Below are 9,090 nucleotides of genomic sequence, written 5' to 3'. Positions count from 1 at the left end.
GAAAGCCTCAGTATCCAGTAGGGTGATCCCCCCAACTGTATTCTTGCTTTTCAGCATTGTCTCAGCTGTTGTCCAGCTGTGCTTTTCCATAGAGACTTTAGAACAAGTTTGTCTGTGTCTGAAAAACACCTTACAGGGATTTTGGTAGGAACTGGCTTGAACCTGTAGATCAGTTTGAACTTCTCCTATGTTGAATCTTCCAACCCATGAGCCCAGTGTGCCTCTCCATTTACTCAGATCTTTGATTTATTTCATTCGCATTTGGTCTTTTTCTGAATTCTATATTGCTTTATACCTAAGCATTTCATTTTCTTCAGGTCAACTGTATACGGTAATTGCTTTTAACTTTTGCTCCCACATGTTTGTTGCTAGTATATGGAAATGGGATTGATTTTGTGTGTTGACTTTTTCTCCTGCCACGTTGCTAAAATCACGTATTATTTCTAGGACATTTTTAGAGGTTCCTTGGGATTTTTTTTAATGTGCATACACGTTTAGGATCATAACATCTTCTTGTCGAATTAATCTTTCTATCCATGTGTAATATTTCTCTGTGTTTCTAGTCATTTTCTTTGCTCTAGAATTTTCTTTATTTTACATTAATGTAGCCACATCTTGGGTATGTATTTGCATGGTATGTCAGTTTCCATCATTTTGCTTTTATATTATCCTTGCCATTGAATTTTATGTGTTTCTTCTGAGAGCATATCTTTTCCTTGCTTGCTATTTTAATTGGATTTTTAATTTACTCTGACCATCACCGCCTTTTAACTGGTATTATTTACACTTACTGTGATTATTGATTTGTTAGGCCTTGAGCTGCCATTTTCTTTCTTTCCGTTTCTACTCCCTGAGTTTCTTGCTCCTCGTTCTTTTTCTTCCTCCCCTGTGTTGCTTTTACCTTGTTAAGGACTCCAGTTGCATTCATGCATGCTGTTTGTGGTCTCACTGCTTTGCTCAGTGCCCCTAGTGGTCGCCCTGGGTATTGCAGCCCAGCTGCAGCATCCCCTCCAGGAAGGCACCGGCCTCGCCCTCAGGCGGGCTCCGTCACTCCGCCCGCTTCTTAGACCGTGTGCCGAGCACCAGCCGGCGCTGTGATCTCGCGGCGTTCATCACGCGTGATTTAGAAACGCATGACCTGAAGGCTAGGCCATCGATTTACTTATATTCACGCTTCCTGTTGTTCTTCTTTCCTTCCCGATGCTCCCAGGAATGCTTCTATTGCCATTTCCTCTGTTTTTAGAATTCTCTTTCCTGGTGGCAGTCATTCTTTAAGCATGGGTCTGCTAGCAACAAATTCCCTTTATCTTTTTTGCCAGACCTACTTCCTCCCTTTCAGCCCTCGGGAAATGGCCCCAGTGGCCTCCGCGGTGTCTGACGCTGGAACTGGGGTTCTGCAGACGGGGTTCTTCTCTCTGGCTGCTCTCACGATGTTTTACTTTGCTCATTTTAAGAAGTTTAAATATGATGCATCTTAGTTTTGATAAACTCTCAGTTTTGAGTTTACCCTCTTTGGAGTTCATTCAGCTTGTTGAGTCTGGAGGTTTGTATCTTTTGCCAGATTGAGGATTTTTTTTCATCATTATTTCTTCAAATATGCTGTTAGCCTTGCTCCCTCCTCTCCTCTGTGGACGTTTGGGATGAATGTTGGCTCTTTCCTCACTGTCCCTTGGGCTCTGTTCATTTTGCTTTTTTAGTCTATTTTCTCTCTGTTGTTCAGATTGGGTAAATCCTATTGATCTGGGCTCAAGTTCACTGATTCTATCCTCTGTCATCTCCACTCTACTACTGAGCCCATCCTATGGGTTTTTTACTTTAAGTGATTGTATTTTTTAGCTTTATAATTTCTATCCCATTATTTTTCAAAAACTGATATCTCATTGCTGATATGTTTCCATTTGTTTTAAGACAATTTGTAATCAGTTGTTGACTTATTTTTACAGTGGCTCCTTTAAATTTCCCCCCAGATACCCAGCTGTGGGGTCATCTCAGCGGAGGGGACAGCTGAGTGCTTCTCATGCATGTTGTGACTTTCAGTGGTCTCCTGGACACTCTGTCCGTTACGTTAGGAGAGTCTGAGTTGCAGTTACGTGTTGCATCTCAGCAGCCAGCTCCAGACCTAAATTTGCAGTTCCAATGATAAATTTAATTTCTGGAGCCTCTACAGGGTTATTTTTCCTGTCCTACTGGGGTTTTGCTAAAATTTGCTGGTTACATGTTGGGGGGTTGCAGAAGGAGGTTCCCGGCATGACCGAGTTCCTCACTTAAGTAGGGGGTGTGGACGGAGGGGCTCAGGCCCATCCAAAGCTCTGGAGCCCAGGGCCTGGCGCCCACACCTGGCCAGGGGTGGGGCTGCTTCACCTCTCTCGACCCACCTGAGCTCAGGTACTGGTGGGAGCCTTCCTTTCTGTAGAACTGCTAGCTCTAGCTCAGGGGTCGTAAGTGACTTGGACCGTGGAGGGCATGCCCGGGCAGTGTTCTGATGACTGACAAGGCAGCCCTGCTTCAGGGACATGACCTTTCTGCTGGATGTATGATGCCCGGGGCACAGGGAGACAGGGCTTGGCGGGAACCCTCACCCCCTCACCTGGGGCAAAGCTTCCTCGCCTCTCCAGCCGCCCTGCAGGCCTCTTGAGCTCTGGTGCAGGGGGCTGGGTCTCCCCTCCTCCCGCTCAGACAAGTGCGCAGATGGAGGCCACGCAGCCCCTCCAGCGCCTCTCAGCCGCTCCCCGGCCCCAGCCCCCTTCTCCGCTGTTTCTGGAAACCCTGACACCGGCTTCCCCTCCCTGGGCCTCAGGGCACTGGTTCCAAGCGTTCCCCTCCTGGTCAGTTGTTCTGACAAACACTGCCTGATCTGCCTCACCGGTGAGTCACATTTATAGTTTAAGTGCATTTTCTTCTGTCAACAAAATCCGGATTTGTGTCTCAAAATGTTTGTTTCTGATGAGACTTCAAGAGTCTGTTTAGGGAGAAAAAATGGATCATTGACTGCGCATGTGCCTTTTTGTGGATTCTCTGGCCACTCCCTGCCTCCTTTGAAGGCATGTGGAGGGCATCCCTGCTGACAACAGAAGCATCAGAGGACACTGTGAGACAGGTGAGGACACCCCGAGACGGGCGAGGACACCCCGAGATGGGTGAGGACACCCCCGGGTGAGGACAGGCCGAGACAGGCGAGGACACCCCGAGATGGGTGAGGACACCCCCGGGTGAGGACAGGCCGAGACAGGCGAGGACACCCCGAGACGGGCAAGGACACCCCGAGACGGGCGAGGACACCCCGAGACGGGCAAGGACACCCCGAGACGGGCGAGGACACCCCGAGACGGGCAAGGACGGGGACAGCCCCGGGTGAGGACACGCTGAGTTGGGTGAGGACACCCCGAGACAGGTGAGTCTGCAGGGGATCCCAGGTGTGCATTTTTCTAGAACTGGAGGCCAAATGTTGGAGGGACGGGGAGGAAGGGAGGAAGGGCTGGAGGGACCTAGGAGGAGCTGGGAGGAGGAAGGTGATGGGAAGTCGGGGGAGGAGGCCTGAGATTTGGGGGGCGTGTGGGAAGTACACACAGGGTGGCTGCAACATCATGTGGATGGACCTGCAGTGAGAGAGGCAGTTCTGGGCCGTGGACAGGAGTTCAGGGGTCATGAGGGTGTACCTGATCACTGAGCTTCACCCAGGGATCAAGAAGCTTAAAAGGCGAGCAGGGACGAGGCACAGAAGGTGGTGACAGAGGGGCAGCCAGGGATGAGAGGAGCCCCACGGGGACAAAAGGGAAGCGCCCGGGCATGGTGCGGGGAGGGGGTGCTGTTCCCAAGGGGCTCGTGTCGGAGCGGCCTGACCGCGCGGGGGCTCTGCCTGCACTCAGTGCCCCCAGAGCCGTCACCACCACCTCCCCCCTGTCCCTGAGAGGAGGGGCCCACGCTGTTCCGGCCACCGATGCAGCTGGGGCGTGTCTGAGGGACCTGGAGAGCTGTCCGCCCTCACAGGCCGGGTGGGCTGGGCCTGCAGGCCGCTGAGCAAGCCTGGGGCTGACCGTGGCTGCTCAGACCTACAGGTGAGGTGACACTGCCTCTCTAGCTGTGTGCTCAAGGCCCTGGTGTGAACTGTGCCCTGCAGCCCCCACCCCACCCCTAGGGCCATGTAGCCCCCACCCCCAGGCCATGTAGTCCCCACCCCCAGGCCTGCAGCCCCCACCCCCAGGGCCATGTAGCCCCCACCCCCAGGGCCATGTAGCCCCCACCCCCAGGCCATGTAGTCCCACACCTCCCCCAGGACCTTGGAGCCCCCACCCTTTTCCTTTGTGCTGCCCACTGCTCCCAGCTGCCTTCAGGGGCTCTGAAAGCCCTATGTTTTATTTTCCTCCTCTTTAAATAAAATGCCTTCCCTTGAAAACAATACCTCTGATGGGATTTTCCTTTTGCCAAAGCTGGGTGGGATGATGACTTAATCCCCCACCCCCAGCCCTCGGAGGGTAGCCCCATCCCAGTGGCTGAGCTGAAGGACGCCCCTCCCCATCCTCCCCACCCCACCCCTCAACCTCCTGGTGCTGCGCTCCTGGAGATTAAGACAAATTAAAACACGCTGTGCTTCTGAACCTTTTGGGACAAACAGGATAATGGTGGGCAGCAGGCTGGAGCTGGCGCTCGTCAGAGCCCGGGAGCCAACTGTGAGATTTTCAGGAATTTGTGAGCCAGTGGGCATCCCGTTGGTAGCCTGAAATCGGCCACAGTAGGAAACTGGCAGACAGCACACGTTGGGTTTTTGTTTTTAGTTTTGCAAAACCAGTTGTTAAACACTTACCATTGGGCTGTCTTTCCTATCTTTTGTTTCATCTAAATGTGGGGTTTTCACTTAATGTCATTTATTTGGTCCTGTTGCTTTCCTTATCGTGATGATTTGGGGTTTTGATTTTGTTCATCAATAATTCCACCAGACCTCACTACCGCCACTCAGCTTTTTCATTCCCAAATTGGATACATCCATTTGTTGTATGGATAAAATCTTCTTCAATTCATGACAAAAGGCTTAACAAGAGGGATGAAACACAGACTCTTGCACAGAGCTGAGACGCAGCAGAGGGAGGAACCCCGCAGAACGAGCAAGAGACCCTCGGGCTTGGCCGAGTCCAGAGCCTGGGAAGGGCCTGGCTGGACACAGGCTCCCCAGAAGACAGCTCAGGACCGCGAGGAAGGTGCCTCTAGATGCCCCGGAGCAGCTAGACAGGGACACGGGCCACTCCCCCGGGCCATCGGGGGCCACCTGCCCCAGGCCGAGCCTGTCCCTGCTGAAGGGTCAGCTTCTCTTCTTGCTTCCTCCAGACACTCCACGTCCTCAGGCTTCTGGCTGCAAACAACGCCTCCCGGCCAGGATGACCAGAAGCACATTACCATCACGACAGGCAGCCATTCCTTCCTCAGTGACCCCATGGCAGGGAGCTTCTGACACACAGGAGGAAGACAGTGGTCAACATGATGGCTGCAGCCCATGGGCTGTGTACCCCCAGTCCCCCCAGTCCCTGCTTTTCAGAATTACTGACCAGTAAAACCTGTTATCGCTCCTGTAACCGACAATGTGCTCAGCAACCTTCTCAAAGCCAGATGACCCATGTCTTTTGTGAGCAGGGCTTCCCTGGTAAATCTGCCTGCAATGCGGGACACCCCAGTTCGATTCCTGGGTCGGAAAGATCCACTGGAGAAGGGATCGGCTACCCACTCCAGTATTCTTGGGCTTCCCTGGTGGCTTAGCTGGTAAAGAATCTGCCTGCAATGCGGGAAACCCGGGTTCGATCCCTGGGTTGGGACGATGCCCTGGAGAAGGGATAGGCTACCCACTCCAGTATTCTGGCCTGGAGAGTCCCGTGGACTGTATATGGGGTCACAAAGAGTTGGACACTATTGAGCGACTTTCACTTAAGCTTTCACACCTAATGCCTAAGTATGTTAAGATCTGATCTCACTATCCTGCACTGGCGAGGTCACTCATCCAGAATAAAGAAAGGAGGAGAGAAAGATGAAACTGCAAAACATCCCCCATCCCCCTCCCCCAGGAAGGGACTTTTCCCTCAAAAGAGTGTCTGACCACTTCCCTGGGGAGACCAGCCTGGGAAAGATGGGGTAGAGCTCGCCTGGGGTGCAGGAAACAGACTCCTAGGAGACACCGACCGGCCAGCCGAACCGCCAGCACGCGGAGTGATGCCGTGCTCACCGGGACTCTAGCATCCTGAGTCCCAGTCCCGAGAGGGGGGATGTCCAGGCTGGACGCCAGCGGCAGCAGGAAGTGGGCCCTGCACCCGGGGCCTCCTTACAGATCATGAGGAGGAGGCTGCAGGGGGAGTGCCCCCCACCTCTACCCTGAACCCTGGGGAGCAGAGCTCGGGAGGGAGGGTCAGCGCTGGTGGACACCCAGAGTCCAGGAAGCACAGAAACGAGTCCCACGGGGAGCTCGCAGGGACGAGAAGTCACGCGTGGTTGACCGCAGAAGTTCCAGGGGAATCTCGAGGCGAGGTCCACACAGCGCGATCTGGGCTGAGAGTGGATGCAGGGGGGTGAGCCGAGGAGGAGGCCGGCAGAGCCTGCGGCTTTGCTGACCACCAGTGTGGACCACAGGTTCAAGGAGATTCAGTCCAGTGAGGAGGAGAAGACATAAGCAGTAACCAGAGGGGCTGGAAGGTCACTTTCTGTGTTTGATGCCCTATGAAGCAGAGAGTGCCTGAAGGGCAGACGGGTCGGCCGACGAGTCAGCCAGAGCCAGAGGAGGAGGCAGCTGGCAGAACCAGGTGCCAGAGGGGACAGGGAAGGGCACCACTGCACTGAGGGGGATGGGCCTGGGGAGGCGGGCAGGTGCCTTCTGATCTGAGCTCTTTTCAGAGACACAGCAGAAATCTTTATTTCATACATCAAGAGATAGCTTCTATTACTTGTCTTGCTGTTAGCCTCATATGTGAGTGCCTTGGCCTTCCCAGGTGGCACTAGTGGTAGAGAATCCCCCTGCAAGATGCAGGAGATGCAAGAGACTCAGGTTAGTCCCTGAGTCGGGAAGATCCCCTGGAGGAGGACATGCAACCCTCTCCAGGATTCTTGCCTGGAGAATCCCATGGACAGAGGAGCCTGGCGGGCTACAGTCCATGGGATCGCACCGAGTCGGACACGACTGAGGGACTCAGCACAGTGAGTACCCAGATTACAAATATCCCCAACGATGCATGTATTCTAGAATCCAAAATGCCTGCTTTCCAGGGAATCGACTCTTGCTCCTGGGCATTCTGCTGTTTTATTGTAGTGAGAGATGCAGGCCAATCAGATGCAGGCCAATCAGGCCACCCAAGAATGCTTGCTTGAAGTTATTTTAAACTCTAGTGAGTTCTTTTAAAGCATTATGCACATTATTACATTTTTATCAAAACTCTTTGAACATTTGATGACATTTAATTATAGTGTGTGATGATCAGGCAGAAGATCATGGGTGGTGAAATTTTAATATCAAATGCAGTACTTTTACTTGGATATAAGCAGGCATAGTGGATTTCTTTAAAGGCTTAATTTTTATCTGGAGTTGGATGCATGTCTCAAGCATCTTTTTACTACTGAAAGAGTGGTGTTTTTAAAGAAAATGACCTTGTGATGTTATTCACCACAATTTCTGTAATGAGCAGCTACTTAGTAATGTCAGACCAGCCCCTCTCCTCACGAAAGCACCAGGCCGCTCCCTGCAGCCCCTCAGCATCTTTAGAGGGATGTGTTTATTAGAAATGGTCTCCACTAAAATGAGCAGCTGGCTCGCTGTCCGGAGGTACAGAGGCTGTCGGAGGAGGAAGAACTGTTTAAACACCTTTGGTGGCAGGAACACATGGTGATGAATCCATAGGAAGTGGAGAGACCTTAAACCCTGAAAGATGACAATGGGTTTGACTCGTTTCTTCCAACTTATAAAGTGGATTTCTTTCTAAAAATCTATTTTGAGAACAAAATAGCCCCACCCTATGATCGTTGCTAAAAATAAAGCACGACCTAGTACAGAACTCTTTTCCTTGTGTGTGCTCAGTCGCTCAGTCGTGTCCAACTCTTGCAACCCACGGACTGTACCCATCAGCCTCCCTCTGTCCGTGGGATTCTCCAGGCAAGAACACTGGTGTGGGTTGCACGTCCTCCTCCAGGGTAATCTTCCCGACCCAGGGATTGAACCTGTGTCTCCTGCATCCCCTGCATTGGCAGGCAAGTTCTTTACTACTAGAGCCACCTGGGAAGTCCACTCTTTTTCTTTAGGATTTGTAAAAATACTTTTGTTTTTACTTATGATGGAAAAAAGAGGTCATTCCCAGATTCCCCTCCTCAAGCTTGAAAATTTAAAATTACCTTCAGGTGTCAATATCCAAGGACCAGAGAGAAGCGGCGAGCATGGTCTGGGCAGCGCTCTGGCTTGCACTGGCCCTGGCAGCTAACAAAGCATCACTTCTCTGCACGGAGCAGCACCTGATGTCACTTAGACCCGATGGCAAGTTGTCAGAATTGGATGTTGGAACCGGGCTGACAAATGGAAAAGTGTCACTGATTGAAAAATACATTTTCCCCTAAAATAAGCAGAAGGTGAAAGTCACTCACTAGTGTCCGACTCTTTGCAACCCCATTGACTATACAGTCCATGGAATTCTCCAGGCCAGGATACTGGAGTGGGTAGCCTTTCCCTTCTCCAGGGGATCTTCCCAACCCAGGGATAGAACCCAGGTCCCCCGCATTGCAGGCGGATTCTTTACCAGCTGAGCCACAAGGGAAGCCCAAGAATACTGGAGTGGGTAGCCTATCCCTTCTCCAGGGGATCTTCCTGACCCAGGAATTGAGCCGGGGTCTCCTGCATTGCAGGCGGATTCTTTACCAACTGAGCTATGAGGGAAGCCCTAAATAAGTGACGGAATTTCCAAAATAAAGAGTTCAGCGACAGCAATGCAATGAACTTGATTCTTGTAAAACAGCTGAGTGTCGTTCAATTAGTAACTTAATACAGGATGTTAATAAAACCAAGGTTCAGGATGTGATGTCTGACTCAGAGTCCTGCGCACAGAGCAGAGCTCTGTTCATTCACACAGACCCCCCCAC

The sequence above is a fragment of the Giraffa tippelskirchi genome, chromosome 14 (genome assembly GCF_054371585.1).
Source record: "Giraffa tippelskirchi isolate mGirTip1 chromosome 14, T2T-mGirTip1v1.2.pri, whole genome shotgun sequence".
Lineage (NCBI taxonomy): Eukaryota > Metazoa > Chordata > Mammalia > Artiodactyla > Giraffidae > Giraffa > Giraffa tippelskirchi.
This window is presented reverse-complemented; position numbering follows the sequence as displayed.